Source organism: Bombina bombina, chromosome 4, assembly GCF_027579735.1.
Source record: "Bombina bombina isolate aBomBom1 chromosome 4, aBomBom1.pri, whole genome shotgun sequence".
Lineage (NCBI taxonomy): Eukaryota > Metazoa > Chordata > Amphibia > Anura > Bombinatoridae > Bombina > Bombina bombina.
In genome coordinates, this window is record NC_069502.1 from 251,005,756 (window position 1) to 251,021,749 (window position 15,994).

Consider the following 15,994-nt stretch of genomic DNA (forward strand, 5'->3'; position numbering starts at 1 on the left):
CTCTATCTATCTATCTAATCTCCCCTAGGGGAATTAATTAAATCTGATATTAAGTACACATTTGTTTCATGTATATGCATTTATAATCCAAGTAATAATATTATGGTTTTAGGAAAGTTGTTTCATATTTCTTTATTTTATTTAGGTTGATTTTCATACAACCATAATTTTAACACTCTTTAAACGTAATACGGTCTTTTAGAATATAATCAGCATTTAGGGGGATTTTATATTTTTTTATTCTGTAAGATATATTTTATGATCTAGATTTTTAATACATGTACTATGTGCATTTACACACTTACCTAATCTCTACTGTTCATTAAAGACATTAAGATTATTGGAAAGTTAAATGCATACAAATTCTGATCTTTAATGCAAGGCAAATTCTGCCTGATTATTAATGTGTCATAGAACAAATATTGACTTAATGTTAAATGTATAGTCTGTGACTCCAGGTGTTTAAATCACATTACAATAAACGTTTTCCCTTGGGGGGAACAAATAATCTACAGAGGAAGTAAAAGCGGTTCTCGTTTGTGACTTTAAACAGATCACCTGTCCCATACAGAGACAGAGCAAGCTTATGAAAACAGAAAAAATTGAAAAAAAAAAGACATCTGCTTATAGAAGGGCAGAGACTACCGCAGTCCAATCACGTGAGCCGGCTCACAATGTTTATTTACACTGTGCCCAGGCTTATGCTTTCCTCAGGAGAGGAGAGCAGTGTTTCGTAATTCTAGGTATTATTATTTAAGCTTAACCCTTTAGCAACCAAATGACCTGTGCACCAGTCACAGAAATAGAGGCTTCACATTGTTTACAATCAGTACGCTACCCTTAAAACAAAAATACTGATATATCATGAGGTCAAACTGCACATTTTGTTTGACATAAATAGTAAAACTTCTACAATTGTCAATACTTTTTTATTTGTTTTCCCTCTGTACCTCTTTTGGGCCTGAGCACAAGCGTCCGCACAAGCAAACTTAACCTTTTTTTCTTTCTTATCTATTATCTACTGTGTTGACGACTGACGAGTTGAAGTAAAGGTTATATGACATATTTCATAGACAAGTGCACATTCAAGTTCAAATCCAGGTGCAAAACCAATTGCTTTGTCTTATCAATCTTACAAATAGCTTCAAATCTGTTTACGTCTGTATTTGTGGTGCATTACATGAATGCTGTAATATAGTATATGGTTTTGTATTGTAACATTCTGTCTTAACTACTTATTATGTAGATGTCACAATCTAAGACTTCTGGCAAAGTAAAACAATATTTACAGATTTCAGAGCACTGTTTGCTGCCAAAAATACATGTGATTTTTTTTTTATTGTTTTTTTTTTAAAAAATTCAGAAGATTTCAACAATTTTTTTTACAGAACACACAACTACATGTCCTAATCTGGCCTCCTTCCCATCATGCATTGTTTATATCAGCTCTGTTGTTCTTTGTTGCCTGCCTAGATCTTGCCAAGAGGAAACTGATCTGACTGCTTTTAAGGATGAAGTGTGCATAGCTTATAATGATTGAGGCAACTCAGGTCACAATGTCAATCTGACAGAATTGCCTCCTATCTATATTTACATGTTTGTGATTAGTAACCAATGTAAGCCAGCTACGTTGTTATTGTAAAAAAAAAAATGTTAACAAAACTGGAGAAAACAAAAACGATATCCATAGGGATTGTTGTTTCTTTCATACAAGTTGGTATGTGTGCAAATTCTCATCTAGTGGTGACTGAAGAGCAGCAATAGTCTTACAAAACAATCTCTTAAAGGGACAGTGTACTTTCTCCTTTTTAATGTTGTTACAATTATACATTTTACTTACTGGAGTGTATTACATTGTTTACAAATAGTTCCTTCACCTTTACATTCTCATTTGAAATAGCTGATTTTGCCTATTGTATCCCCATCTATACTGAATATTTCTGAATGTAAGTTCTGGTTACAAAACAATCATGTAAAAATGACAGGTTGGATAAAATAATGCTCCCAGTGGGAGCTGTGAAAGAGAGGCACTAAAATGTTAATTGTCCTTTGTTCCCTATAAGTACTGGCTTTTGATTAAACAGTAATAAAGAAGAAATGTAGGACTTTGTGTAAATAAACAGCCAACATACGGCCAGATTATGAGTGGAGCGCAAAATATAACTTTTGCTCAAGCGATATTTGCTCTCCACTGAGTAATACCATCACAAGCAAATGTGTGCTGGTATTACAAGTTAGGTGCAATTGCGAATGCGAGCTCGCGTTCGCATTGCACATATATATATATATATATATATATATATATATATATATATATACACATATAATGAGAGTGAAAAAGCACTGATCTATATATGTATTTTATACTTTATCTTATTTATATATTCTATCAGTAACTCAAACTTTTTTCTTGGTATATTTTGATGTTTATGTTACCCCCTCTGATTACTACATTAATGTAATATGTAATATATATGTTTGTTAATATGTGTTTATAAGTTCATCACCCTCCCCTGCTATAGACAGTCAAAGGCAAAGTATTTCGAGCCTTAAAGGGACACTGAACCCAAATTTTGATTCAGATAGAGCATGCAATTTTAAGCAACTTTCTAATTTACTCCTATTATCAATTTTTCTTCGTTGTCTGGATATCTTTATTTGAAAACAAAGGCATCTAAGCTTCTTTTTTTGGTTCAGATCTCTGGGCAGCACTTTTTTATTTGGATGAATTTATCCACCAATTAGCAAGGAAAACCCAGGTTGTTCACCAAAAATGGACCGGCATCTAAACTTGCATTCTTGCATTTCAAATAAAGATATCACGAAAAAAAAAATTTGGGTTCAGTGTCCCTCTAAGGATTCAACCCACAGCTTTGCTAGTATACTGTTACTGAGCATACTCTAATGCTGATATTTGTATGAGATCACTTTCCTTACAGTTACAAGTGTCAATCCCTGACAGATGTTGAGAGCACTTATCTCTCCCACTCTTAAAGGGACAGTTACTATAAAATAGTTTTTCCCTTAATGTGTTTCAAATTACTTGTTTTTACCACCTGCAGAGTATAAAATGTATGAGATTTGGTGTTTAAGGTTTATTTGTGTATATGAATTAGCTGATTTTGTGTTTTGAAGCCACAACCTAATAAAATAAAATGGGTTTAGCTTGTTTGTATAATCAGATCTCATTAGTTTATCACATTGTGTACATATACCTGCTTCTTTATCTTATATCTTTCTGTAAACTAATCACCAATACTTGGAGAGAACAATGGAAAATTAACATTGTATTACCTTATCTCTTCTATAACCCACTGGGAGTGTAATTTCTTCTACTGGCTGTGTTTACACAGCTTATCTATAGCTTAGCCCTAAGGCCAGAAACTTTGAGAATAGGTGGGGATACCACAGGCTAAATCAACTATTTAAAATGCCAATATAAGGGTAATGGAAATACTTGTAAACAATTTAATAAACTCCAGCAGGTAAAGTTGATCATTGGGAACAAATTAAATGGGAGAAATGTTTTGAGTAAACTGTCCCTTTTAAAGTCCTCTGCCTTTGGTTGAACATTTAGAACTCTTATGCATTTTCTGAGATGACCTGTTACATATAATGAGAGTGAAAAAGAACTGATCTATATTTTATATATATATTCTATCAGTAACTCAAACTTTTTTCTTGGTATATTTTGATGTTTATGTTACCCCTCTGATTACTACATTAATGTAATACAATGGGGGGGGGTACAAAAAATAAAATTTATATTCTGAAGAAAAAAAAATGGAAGTAGGTAATGTTACACATTTGTCATGGAAATCTGTCAATATATGGATAATTTCCGCCCCTGACTGACGTTATTTGTAATATGCACTTGATATGTTTTTATCTTGTGAGTAGCTACCATACGGATAGGGGCTACAATGAATTGTATTATTTTACTGCTTTTAGATACGCTTTTGCGCTTCTCTGTTCTTTTATATTTTTTCAATATATGGAGAGTTTGGGATTAAAAAGATACAAAACGTTTTCTTTCATGATTCTGATAGAGCATGTGATTTTAAACTACTTTTCAATGTACTTCTATTATCAACTTTATTCTTTCTCTTGGTATCTTTTGTTGAAATGTAGGGACATAAGCTTATGAGCCGGCCCATTTCTAGAGCACAATATGGCAGCAGTTTTGCAAGAATGTTATCCATTTGCAAGAGCACTAGATGGCAGCACTATTTCCTGCCATATAGTGCTCTATATGCCTACCTAGGTATCTCTAAGCAAAGAATATCATGGGAACAAAGCAAACTTGATAACAGAAGTAAATTGGAATCTTTTTTAAATTGTATGCTCTGTCTGAATCACAAAATAAACTGGGTTTCATATCCCTTTAAAGAAACTTCTAATTTTGTCTGATGCTCTAAGCTGTAGAGACAATGGGGCCTATTCACAAAGACCGCTGCTCCATAACCTGTCCGCCTGCTCTGAGCAGTCGGACAGACATCGCCAGAAATCAACCTGATCGAGTACGATCGGGTTAATTGACACCTCCCTGCTGGCGGCCCATTGGCCACGAGTCTGCAGGGGGCGGCGTTGCACAAGAAGCTCTTGTGAGCTGCTGGTGCAATGCTGAATATGGAGAGCGTATTGCACTCCGCATTCAGCAAGGTCTGGCGAACCTGATCCGCACTGTCGGATCGGGTCCGCCAGACTTTGTTAAATAGAGGCCAATACCTCCTGGCTCCTTCCCAGTGCACACTGCAGAACATTCATATCCAAAACACAGCAAAATCAGCAGCACTTTGATCATTAAGAGACCTTTATTGTGTGCAATCTATAATATGTGAAACTGCAAGACGTTTCTATATAAACTGTGTTTCAGAGTAATGCAGTAGACATGATTAATTAAAGGGACATGAATTTTTCTTTCATGATTCAGACAGAGCATACCATTAAACAACTTTCCATTTTACTTCTATTATCCAGTTTTCTTAATTCTCTTTGTATCTTTTGTTGAAGGAGCTGCATTGAACTACTGAGAACGAGCTGAATATCTCAGGTGAGCTAATGGCAAGAGGTATATAACATGTGCAGCCAGCAATCAGCATCTAGCTCCCTCTAGTATACTGTTGCTTAAACAAAGGATACCATAACAACAAAGCTAATTAGATAATAGTATACCGGATTTTTAGATCAGTATCTGTGTATATTCTTTTTTATAGTAGTTTCTACTACACTGCCTTTCACATGCATTTATATGAAAATTGGTGTATACTGTCCCTTTAAGGACATTATACCCAAAACGTTGTTTCTCTATATGACCCCAATTTTGATCAAATAAATGTTTATTTTAATAGTTAAAGTGCTGCTGATTTTGCTGTATTTTGACACTAGATAATATGAGTAAAACTGTACAACTAACTGAAAAAAATATATTTATTTCAGCATTTTTTTTATCATTTACTATTAAAATAACTCTGAATGCTGAATTTGTTTTTGGATGGCAAACAGTTTTATAAATGCTTTCCATCAAGTCCTTGTTTGGATAAGGGGCATGGAAGGCCTAGCTGTGGAGGTTATTTTGATTCTATGCTTTTAATATCAGGCAGGCTGCCAATTCAGTTAGGCCTCAGGCTGTTTGGAGGAATATCTGGTACGAGATCCTCCTGCCGCCTGTTTTTCGCCTCTAGCTCTCTCACGATTCACAGAAGAGGAAAGAACTTTTTTTTTTTTTTTTGTTGCAAAGCATTTTTTTTTTAACGTGCAGTCTCACCCAATATAATCCAGTTGTAGCAGAATGTTTAACACATCTGCTGCCTTAATTTACAATACATAGTAATTTCCAAACGTTAGTTTTCTGTTAATTGTCTGCTGTCATGTAAGACTTTCTCTCCATTGTCTGTCTCTTTTTACCTTGCCTCTTTACTCTTTTCCTATAATATGACAGACCCTTTCTTCCCTTGCCATATCAATACTACTTCCTTAAAGTGAAGGTAAAGTTTTGCGTTTTTGTAAGCTTTATTATATTAACCATCTAGTATATAGTAAGATCGCTAACTTTTTTTAAAATATTTGTATATATATGATTGGATAACAAACTGTTTGTATTTACGTTCTCGGCCGGTCTTCGCTCCTCCCTCCATGTATTTCCGGGTTTTTCACTCTATTACGTACAGAGCGGTCCCACCCGCTCTATACGTACTTCAAAAGCGCGTTCCCGATGGACGGACAACTTGCGCATGCGCACACCGCACCGTACATGCAATTTGCGCCTGCGTGACTGAAATCTGGAGCGAGCCCGGCTTGGAAGGGGGAGGAAGTAAAGCCGACGCATGCGCAGAACGTCAAGCAATGTTATGACGGCCGCCTAACGGCCAGACATACTATTGGCTAAATGAAGAACGTGACTGGACTGCCAAAAAAAAACGGGCTGTTTGTCTAACGATTAGAATTGGAGAGAAAAAAGCTGATAACTCGGTAAATATATAAAAATAACAAAACTGATGACTTAAAGTACCCTTAATTTTATATGTATTTACATTTGCAATAATCGAACCTTGTAAAGTTTACCTTCACTTTAATCTACATAATTCCTCAACAGAGGTGGAGAACTGGTGTATATGTAGATGTGAAATCCCCCAGAATAGCACTTAAAGTGATAGTAAATCCTAGCGTTTGTGAAACACTAGGATTTACCAATGCAGCAAATAATGGAGACTTTCAGGCATGAAGTATAAGTATAAAGTTCCTTTATTTGTCTGCAACTATTTTATCACTGAGGTGATTTTAGCCAATATCGTACTAGCTATCTGGCATAATGCCAGCTGGTATTGGCTAAGAGGTGGAGAGATCACCTCACTGAAAAATAACGTTCTGACGTGGGCTGCCTGTGCTCAGCGCAGTGAACGCTTCAGTTAAATAAAGGAACTTTCAGCATGAATATACTTCATGACTGAAAGTCACCTTTATTTGTTCCACTGGTAAATCCTAGTGTTTCACAAACGCTAGGATTTACTATCACTTTAATCAATAATGATGCAAATTCCTAATTTTAGTCTTTCTGATTTCCATCTATTTATTTATATCACAGTTTCTCTTTCAAAAACCTGCAAGGGTCCAAATCCTGCCCTAGAACCCTTAATCCAAGCCATATTAGCTAAACATTGTCTCTGGACCATTTAAACTGCAAAGACCAAAAACATGTTGCCCAACATGAACCTCATATTCTGAAAAGACTGCCCCTTTCTGCTATGAAGTCTCTTGTATTTGTACATGTGTAAGTAATGGACACAACTGCATGGGCAATTAATGAATATGCAAGGTGAGCCCCATACACAAGAAATATTATCAAGAGATGTGTAATAACATTACTCAGAAGTTTCTTTCAAGTTAAAGTATATTACTGCAAAAATGCTTCTAGTAGAATTTGTAATGCAGGCCGTCTCTAAGCCACATGACCACATCAGCCTTCAAATCAGATTCCTAGCCCACGGCCCTTGTCAGCCACATATCAGCCATCATGGTTCTCTATCTCCTGTTTCAGCTATATATCCAGATCAGACCCTGTGGCTTCACACTAAGGGCCGATGATATAAAGCTCTCCATTCTGGTGAGATTTTTTAAGCAGTTTCACCATCACTGTGAGATCCGGCAGCGTTTTAGAGAGGCATATTTCTGTTTTTCTAGCTATGCATATAACATTGTGTATACCATTGTTTGAATAATACTTGTGCATCACGTCTTGATGACTCCACTATCTCTAGAGCCACCTCTGCATGATGTAACAGGCAGAGAGGCCCAGAACTGCCTGGCATTGCATGTGAGTACTACTTCCTAAAGCAGTGTGTCGTGACACATTAGTGTGTCGGCAGCAGTGTGTAGGTGAATCCTTGCTACAGCACAATATTTTTTCAATTTGAAATTTTTTTTTTGGTTTCCAACTTTCCGTCTGCCTTCTATGCATATCACATGGTTGACACGTGATTGATACCTAGTGGGTCACAGATCATCTTAACCTATTGGTGATGCTCAGCGGGAACTGAAACTATTACCATTGGCGGCACATTGGCTCCTGACTGCACGTGTAGTCATTGAGTGGGAAAGCAGTGTGTTTGCGGCGCGGGCAGTAGTCAGTCGGACTTGCAGAGCTCTAAGGGCGGCAGCTTAAATGCTGAGCAGAAGTCAAAGTGTTTTTTTGGTTTTTGCAGCTAACTCCCAGTAGTGCATTGCTGCTCCTGTTCTTGATATATGGATAGGAAGTGGAAGCTTAAAAATGCTTGATGATAAAATGCGAGTGTCTTTATCTAATATTCTACTAAATATTCAGAAACTGTGTTCATCCCATCTACCTCATACATCCCATTAAAATAGTAAGTAGCTATTGGTGTTATTAAACTGTTTTATAATTCTTGTACATACTTACATACTGTTACTTGTAAATACATTTCGTTATTATATCATTTATGTATGTGTCTATATCTCTTAAAACAAATTAGTTTAACCTCCTGTTTGCTAGTACATCTGAATTACTGTGTTGCGAAATGATGTAGGTCTAAAAAGTGTGTCACCAACATGAAAAGTTTGGAAAGCTCTGTCCTAAAGGATACTCCAATGAGAACTGCATGAGTAATTGATTTTGATGTCAAACTCATAACTAATGAACATCATTTATATAATTTATTTTAATTGTGTATGTACGAAAAAGAAACAGACCAAAAAACAGCAATTAAGATTAAAGAAAATAACATTATTATTAGTAAATTAGTAAATATATATACCTAGTTAAAAGTAATGTTATGGGGTTCTTTTTTTTGAAGGTCGTCAAAATGTGTCTATGCCTGGGACTCAACGAGTTCTTAGATCACTCTTGAGCAAATGGTTAAATGAAAATAAAATATTGAGGGGGCTGATTAAAAATATCCATACTAAGAATTAAACAGGATGGAAAACTTATGAATATTACAGTAGTTAATGTGAACTCAGGAAATATCCAATAATATATAGAAAAGCAGCAGTGAATTGTGATCATAGAATATAGAGAAATAATTATTTATGTTAATTTATTATATGGATGCATTGTGTTAAGGCATAGAACAGAGTATACAGGCAGAGAATAACAATAACGCAATGAGGCCTATCTATCAAGCTCTGAATGGAACTTGACGCCCCGTGTTTCTGGCGAGCCTGCAGGCTCGCCAGAAACAGCAGTTATGTAGCAGCAGTCTACAGACCGCTGCTCCATAACCCTGTCCACCTGCTCTGATGAGGCGGACAGAGATCGACACAATTCAACCCGATCGAGTAGGATCGGGTTGATTGACACCCCCTGCTGGCAGCCGCGAGTCTGCAGGGGGCGGCGTTGCTGGATACGGAGAGCATCTTGCTCTTTGCATTCAGCGATGTCTGTCGGACCTGATCCGCACTGTCGGATCAGGTCCGACAGACAATTGATAAATAGGCCTCTATACCTCTAACTGTTATATCTCTTGTTTGAAAAAAAGCTGCTTAGACATAAGAGCATAGTACTAGAGAACTTGTATTGGATGGAGAAAATGTCCATATATACCAACCAAACATAACACACACAATATTGAATAGTGGCACTCCTCGGGCTTTTCCTCTTTACCTTATTTAACTATATATTCACCTGTTTTAATGTGTAGTAATACCAACCAAACATGTTTAAAGATGAGACCAGGGATTTGTGTTGAATGTTTTTTGTTATGTTCAGTATGCACTCTAGTGGAACAACCTTAATCAAAATGTTATCTATAGAAGCACGTTGAACTTTCCTGATATTCATCTTGGAATTCCTGTGGTTTAGGAAGCCCATCTGATCTTTATCAATTCAGTACAGTAAAAAGGTTGCAAGATAATTTTCAAGAATTTTGATGAAAATCTTACAATACACATTCAACAGAGTTATAAGACTGAAGGAGAGGGGGGTCTTTCTGGTTTTGGCAGCAATCCAGCACATGTGTGAAATACACATTTATATCAGGGAGAACCTTCTGCAAAAGCATTACACTGTTCTGTGAAGGTAGAAGTGTTTCCTTGCAAGCATTTTATAGAACTGTTCAGTAAAGTCATCAGGCCTTAAAGCTATAATGTTGTTCATGGATTTGATATTAACTTCTTCCAAAGAGATATGGTAGTTATATACATCTTGACCTCCTGAAGAAGATATTTCATAAACTCTATGGGCTCTTCTGGAGATTATTGCATGTTCTCACATAGATTTTTTATAATAATCAATTAGCACACACAATGTGCTATCAATATAACAATCTAGATAATATTCTCATCACAAATTGCAGGAATAGGATGGGTGGAGTAGACCAAAAATTGACCCGGCTTATTGACACATTGAAACAATAAATCACTCATCTGATGATCACATTTTTATCACCGAATCCTGAGTGTTAAAGGGACAGTAAACCTTAAAAATAATGTTATATAATTCTGCACATAGTGCAGAATTATATAACATTATTTAGGTGCTATCGCCATAAAAGCATTTTTTCCTTTTATATTTTGCTAAAATACGGCGCTTTTACAGACCCGCTCTCTGCTCTCTGCTGAGCGGGTCTGTAATATTCAGTCAGCGCATCGGGCCAGCTGTATAGTCACAGCCCGGCCCGACCGCGCCATAGCACTAAGTGCAGCTCGCTCCTGTGACAGGAGCGAGCTGCACTTAGTCTTATGGCGCAGTCGGGCCGGGCTGTGACTATACAGCTGGCCCGATGCGCTGACTGAATATTACAGACCCGCTCAGCAGCCGTATTTTAGCAAAATATAAAAGGAAAAATGCTTTTATGGAAATAGCACCTAAATAATGTTATATAATTCTGCACTATGTGCAGAATTATATAACATTATTTTTAAGGTTTACTGTCCCTTTAAGTTTATTAAAGTTTTGTGGGGGGTTAATAAAAAAAGGTCTTTTTGCACCTGTTTAGCGTACTTGGATACTGAATTCTACAACATATGTTATTTACAGATCTAAATTTAGTAGTTACATAACTATTGTTAAATAGAATTCCAATATTGATGTAATGCTGCCCTTTAAACTGCCCCATTTACTTGTGTGTATGATGAAGAGATGGAGCCAGTTGAGATAAGATAATGCCACTCCAGTGATGCCTTTTGATATGTGATGCTATTATTTTCTTTTCATAAAGCACAGAACCCAGTACCCAGATCTCATCAGTTTTAGTAGCCTGATAGGGGAAAAGTCTGTGAAAACCATAAGGGGTCTACAGCTCCATATGCCTAGTGGGACATGCAAACTGGTAATGGGTATCCTAAAATTAGTAAACTACCCACCGTGGTTAGAGCATAGGCAGCATACCAGGGTGCAATAGCAGTATACAGTGCATCCAAAGACAGCACCAGTATGGGGATACAACTGCTGGTGCTGAACTTTCAGGGAAAAAAAAGTGGTTAAAAATATATCATTTAAAATGAGTAAAGTAATTATACCTGTTGTAATTCTTGGCTCTCTGAATAATGCTGTTATAAATTTTAACTAATAAATATGTTTAAGGTCTGTTTTCTATATGCCAAATCCCTTATGAATATCTTTTGTTTAAGACCCTTATGATACTGCTAACACATCCAGGATTTCTTTGTTTGTGCAAGGATATGCCACAACTTGCAGAAATTAAATTCTGTGCCAGCTGGTTTTACTATCTTGTAAACTGTCAGCAAGCTCTAGTTTGTAAGGAAGATTGTTAACTCTTTGATCCTAGAATGGTTTATACATGCAGATTTTAAATTGGAAAAATTAAACAAATCAGGGCTAGATTACGAGTGGCACATTAACAGTCAAACGCGAGCGCAATGGGGCTTATCGCGGATGTTTGTGCTTGTCAGGTTTTTCTCTCGTGTTACAAGTTGAAAGTGAATGCAATTGCTTAAGCTCAATTTAAAGGGACAGTATACTGTAAAATGGTTTTTCCTTAATGTGTTTCCAATTACCTTTTATACCAACTGCAGAGTATATGTATGAGAATTTGCTTTTTAAGGCTTATTTGTGTATATGAATTAGATGATTTTGTATTTTGAAGACACAACCTAATAAAATGGGTTGAGCTTGTAGGTAGGTATAACCAGATCTCATTACTTTATCGCATTGTGTACACACACTTGCTTCTTTATCTTATATCTGTCTGTAAACCAAAGACCAGTACTTGGAGAGAACAATGGAAAATTAACATTTTATTACCTTATCTCTTCTATACCCCACCGGGAGTGTAATTACTTCTGCTGGCTCTGTTTACACATCTTATCTATAGCTTGGACCTAAGGCCAAAAACTTTCAGAATAGGTGGGGATACCACAATGCCAATATAAAGGTAAAGGAAATACTTGTAAACAATTTAATACACTCCAGCAGGTAAAGTGGATCATTGGGATTAAATTAAAGGGGATAAACATTTTGAGTATACTGTCACTTTAAGTTAACGCATGTCGGGTTAGCGCGTCCTACGAGCTCTGGCTGTTTTGTAAAACAAAAAAGTCTCACAAAACACATAAAAAATGACAGACCTATTTATACACATATAAACACATACATATGTACACATATAAACACATACATATGTACACATATATAGACATATATGTATAAGTGCAATGGGGCCCTTTGAAAACATGTAAAATCATATTTATGCAATATTCATATTTAATAAAGTGTTATACTGTGTATTTAGTGTAAATATTTCACATTCCAATGTTCTGCACATAGCAGAATATGTTCTGTTTTTATAAATAGATATTAATATATATAGGTAGAGATTTATATTGTACCAAAAAATATGTAGAAATATGTATTTATGAATAAATAGAACATGTTCTGCAAAGTGAAGAACATTGGAATGTGAAATAATAATATTTTCATGTCGGGTTAGCGCACTTGAGAATATGCAATTAGGTTTGCGCATCAGTAGGGTTTTTTCAGCTTTTTTTGCTCCATTGACTTCTATGGGGGAATAGGTTATGGGGCGCACGATATTCTTAGTTCTGCTTTTTACACACATCGGGTTAGCGCGTGAGCGATAACTTTTTACTTTCAACTTGTAATACAAGCACAAATCGACGTGTGCGTACTTCTAGCACAATTAATGGTGGAGCGTTAAAGGGACAGTATACACCAATTTTCATATAACTGCATGTAATAAACACTACTATAAAGAATAATATGCACAGATACTGATATAAAAATCAAAAAATTAACCTTTAAAAACTTACTTAGAAGCTTCCAGTTTAGCTCTGTTTAAAAGGTTACTGGAAATATTAGACACTCCCCCTCAGTGACGTGCAGTGAAGTCAGAGGCAGGTGAGGCACTGGCTAGGATATGCCTTCATTCTTTAGATATCCTTTGTTGAAGAGATAGCAATGTACATGGGTATCTATTGTGCAGCCACCAATCAGCAGCTACTGAGCATATTTAGATATGATTTTCAACAAAGGATATCAAGAGAATGAAGGAAATTGGATATTAGGTGTAAATTGGACAGAGGGGGTGGGAGAGACAGGGAGAGAGAGATAGAGACACAGAGGGGAGACAGAGACACAAAGATAGACAGAGAAAGAGACCATGGGGGAGAATGAGACATGTAAGGAGGGAGACAGAGGGGGTGGGAGAGACAGATGGATTGAGAGAGACAGAGGGGGAAAGGGAGAGAAATAGAAACACAGAGGGGGGAGAGAGAGAGAGACAAAGGGGGAGGGGGAGAGAGGGGGAGGGGGAGAGAGGGGGAGGGAGGGGGAGAGAGAGAGAGAGAGAGAGAGAGAGAGAGACACAGAGGGGAGAGAGAGAGACACAGAGGGGAGAGACAGAGAGAGAGGGGGGGAGAGAGACAGAGAGGAGGAGGAGAGAGAGAGAGAGAGAGAGAGGGGGGGGATAGAGAGAGACAGAGGGGATAGAGAGAGACAGAGGGGATAGAAAGAGACAGAGGGGAGAGAGACAGAGGGGAATGGGGAGAGAGAGACAGAGGGGAGAGGGAGAGACAGAGGGGGGAGAGAGACAGAGGGGAGAGAAAAAAGAGACAGAGGGGAGAGAGAAAGAGAAAGAGAGAGACAGCCAGAGGGGAGAGAGAGAGAGAGACAGACAGAGGGGAGAGAAAGAGAGAGAGAGAGAGACAGAGGGGAGAGAGAGAGAGAGAGAGAGAGAGAGAGAGGGGAGAGAAAGAGAGAGAGACAGAGGGGGAGAGAGAGAGAGAGAGAGAGACAGAGGGGAGAGAGAGAGACACACAGAGGGGAGAGAGAGAGACAGAGGGGAGAGAGAGAGAGACAGAGGGGAGAGAGAGAGAGAGACAGAGGGGAGAGAGAGAGAGAGACAGAGGGGGAGGGGGAAGGAGGGGGAGGGAGAGACAGAGGGGGAGGGAGGGGGAGGGAGAGACAGAGGGGAGAGAGACAGAGATACAGAGGGGAGAGAGAGAGAGATGAGAGAGAGAGACAGAGGGGAGAGAGAGAGATAGAGGGGAGAGAGAGAGAGACGGAGGTGAGAGGGAGAAAGAGACAGAGGTGAGAGGTAGAGAGACAGAGGAGGAGAGAGAGAGAGACAGAGGAGGAGAGAGAGAGACAGAGGAGGGGGATAGAGACAGGGGAGATGGGGGATAGAGATAGGGGGGAGAGAAAAAAAGAGACAGAGGGGAGAGAGAGAGACAGCCAGAGGGGAGAGAGAGAGAGAAAGAGAGAGACAGCCAGAGGGGAGAGAGAGAGAGAGACAGAGGGGAGAGAGAGAGAGAGACAGACAGAGGGGAGAGAAAGAGAGAGAGAGAGAGAGACAGAGGGGAGAGAGAGAGAGAGAGAGAGAGAGAGGGGAGAGAAAGAGAGAGAGACAGAGGGGGAGAGAGAGAGAGAGAGAGAGAGACAGAGGGGAGAGAGAGAGACACACAGAGGGGAGAGAGAGAGACAGAGGGGAGAGAGAGAGACAGAGGGGAGAGAGAGAGAGACAGAGGGGAGAGAGAGAGAGAGACAGAGGGGAGAGAGAGAGAGAGACAGAGGGGGAGGGGGAAGGAGGGGGAGGGAGAGACAGAGGGGGAGGGAGGGGGAGGGAGAGACAGAGGGGAGAGAGACAGAGATACAGAGGGGAGAGAGAGAGAGATGAGAGAGAGAGACAGAGGGGAGAGAGAGAGATAGAGGGGAGAGAGAGAGAGACGGAGGTGAGAGGGAGAAAGAGACAGAGGTGAGAGGTAGAGAGACAGAGGAGGAGAGAGAGAGAGACAGAGGAGGAGAGAGAGAGACAGAGGAGGGGGATAGAGACAGGGGAGATGGGGGATAGAGATAGGGGGGAGAGAAAAAAAGAGACAGAGGGGAGAGAGAGAGACAGCCAGAGGGGAGAGAGAGAGACAGACAGAGGGGAGAGAAAGAGAGACAGACAGACAGAGGGGAGAAAAAGAGAGAGAGAGAGACAGAGGGGAGAGAAAGAGAGAGAGAGAGAGACAGAGGGGGAGAGAGAGAGAGAGAGAGAGAGAGAGAGAGAGGGGAGAGAGACACACAGAGGGGAGAGAGAGACAGAGGGGAGAGAGAGAGAGACAGAGGGGAGAGAGAGAGAGACAGAGGGGAGCCACCAATCAGCAGCTACTGAGCATATTTAGATATGATTTTCAACAAAGGATATCAAGAGAATGAAGGAAATTAGATATTAGGTGTAAATTGGACAGAGGGGGTGGGAGAGACAGGGAGAGAGAGATAGAGACACAGAGGGGAGACAGAGACACAAAGAGAGACAGAGAAAGAGACCATGGGGGAGAATGAGACATGTAAGGAGAGAGACAGAGGGGGTGGGAGAGACAGATGGATAGAGAGAGACAGAGGGGGAAAGGGAGAGAAATAGAAACACAGAGGGGGGAGAGAGAGAGACAAAGGGGGAGGGGGAGAGAGGGGGAGGGGGAGAGAGAGAGACACAGAGGGGAGAGAGAGACACAGAGGGGAGAGACAGAGGGGGAGAGAGACAGAGAGGAGGAGGAGAGAGAGAGAGAGAGAGAGGGG

General features: G+C 39.1%; 1 protein-coding gene across 2 annotated transcripts in view; it reads left to right on the plus strand.

Annotated features, from left to right (window-relative positions):
• Window positions 1-15,994, plus strand: part of KLHL24 (kelch like family member 24) — a 157,147-nt gene that overhangs the window by 271 nt on the left and 140,882 nt on the right. Inside the window, exon 2 of one of the 2 annotated variants that reach the window (XM_053709879.1) lies at window positions 5,014-5,053. The exons of the other annotated variant lie outside the window; for it this stretch is intronic. The gene's annotated coding sequence lies outside the window, so the exon portion shown is untranslated. The remainder of the gene's footprint in view (window positions 1-5,013; window positions 5,054-15,994) is intronic. 2 annotated transcript variants of the gene reach the window in all.